This window comes from Bos javanicus, chromosome 8 (genome assembly GCF_032452875.1).
Source record: "Bos javanicus breed banteng chromosome 8, ARS-OSU_banteng_1.0, whole genome shotgun sequence".
Lineage (NCBI taxonomy): Eukaryota > Metazoa > Chordata > Mammalia > Artiodactyla > Bovidae > Bos > Bos javanicus.
In genome coordinates, this window is record NC_083875.1 from 63,388,485 (window position 1) to 63,390,419 (window position 1,935).

A 1,935-nucleotide genomic window follows, 5' to 3' on the forward strand; every position below is an offset into this window, starting at 1 on the left:
TTTGTCCAGGTGATAAAATCTCAAATTCTATTTGACACCAAAAGCATGAACAGCAAAAGAAGAATCAGTTAAATCTAACTTCATCAAAATTAAAAATCTTTGTTCATCAGAGGACACTGTCAAGAAAGTGAAAAGACAACTCACGGAATGGGAGAAGATACTTGGAAAATCATATACAGGTTTCCATGTCCCCTATCCAAAAGTAGAGCATTCCTAAGAAATCTGTTGTAAACCAAAATGCCACAAAGCAAAGAAGCAATTAGCTTAGAACATATCTTGCTAATGAATGCGTATGCGCAAAATAAGTGAAGATAAAGCACATATGCTCAGAGACAGTTCACAGCTACGGTGACTGGATGCCAAGGTGCTCAGGGTAGATCCAGGGGAAGGAGCTGCTTGGTGTCACTCTCTCAAAGTGCGCTGCCTCTATAATGGCTCGTTGCAAAACAAACATGACACATGTAGAACAAAGGTATGGATACCAAGGGGGGAGAGGGGGGGATGAACTGAGAGATTGCTATTGACAAATATAGACTACTGTGTGTAAAATAGATAACTTACGATAACTAACGAGCTACTGTACAGTACAGGGAACTCCACTCTATGCCTGCTGTGACCTAAATGGGAAGGAAACCCAAAAAAGATGGGATATATGTATATGGATAGCTGATTCATTTTGCAGAAACTAACATTGTAAAGCAATTATACTCAAATACAAGTTAATTTTTTTAATGCAAAAATGGGTACTAGTGAAGGTCTTTCATAAGTGCAAAATGACATAAAGCAAACTTGAAAAGCAAGTGATATACCTGTATCTAAAAAGGGAATTCTTACAACTAAGTAACAAAAAGACAATGGTTTGTAAATGAGCAAAGGACTTAAGTAGATATTCTTCTACAAATGGCCAAACAAGCACAATGAAAAGATATTATTAGTGAAATGGAAACGGAAAAGCATCAGGTCAAAAGTGAAGTGAGAGACCATTTCACATCAATTACATGACTAGAATTAAGAGAAAAAAGAAAACAAAATAACAAGTGTTAGCAAGGATGTAGAAAAATTGGCATTGTCCTAGTGGGAATGTAAAACAATGTTGCTGGTGGCAAAGGGTTTGGCTATCCTTCAAAAAGTTAAACACAGAGAATTACCACGTAAGTCAGCAATTTCACTCCTGGATAGAAAGAACTGAAGTCCTCAAAGACTGAAAACAGGTGTTCACACAAAATCTTGCAAACAAGTGCTCATAGCAGCACTATTCACAATACCAAAAGACTGAAACTACCCAAATGTCCGTAAAATGATAAACAGATAAACAAAACGTGGCATATCTATACAAGGAAAATAATTTGGCCATAGAAAGGAAGTACTGACACATGCTACAACACGAATGAACCTTGAAAATATTATGCATTTCTTTTATATGAAACATTTGGAATAAGCAAACCCATAGTAACATAAAAAGCATTAGTGGTTGGCAGGGACTGAGGGGAGGAGATGAGAAGTGACTGCTTAAGTAGTGTGGGGTCTCCTTTGGAGGTAATGAAAATGTTCTGTTGTGACAGTTTCACAACATTGTGAATGTACTACATGTTACTAATGGTAAATTTTATAACAAGTTTTTTAAAAATTCAAATTCTGACTGGGCCCAGGCAGGTCATGAAGTTAATGAATCCATCCAGGTGTAGCACTCTGTAAAGTGGAATGTGAGGGCCCCCTAAGGGAAAAGCTACTGCGTAGCTCCAGTGAGTAGACAGAATTTGGGCCCCTTATTGCCAACTGCCCAATGTTTGAAGAGAGGTAACTGCTTCTCAAATTGTAAAGCACATACAAGTCACCTGGTGATCCACTTAAAATGCGGATTCTGATTCAGTAGGTCCATGGTGGGACTCGAGCTATGCATTTCTAATGAGCTCCCTAATTGAGTTGCAGCTCCAC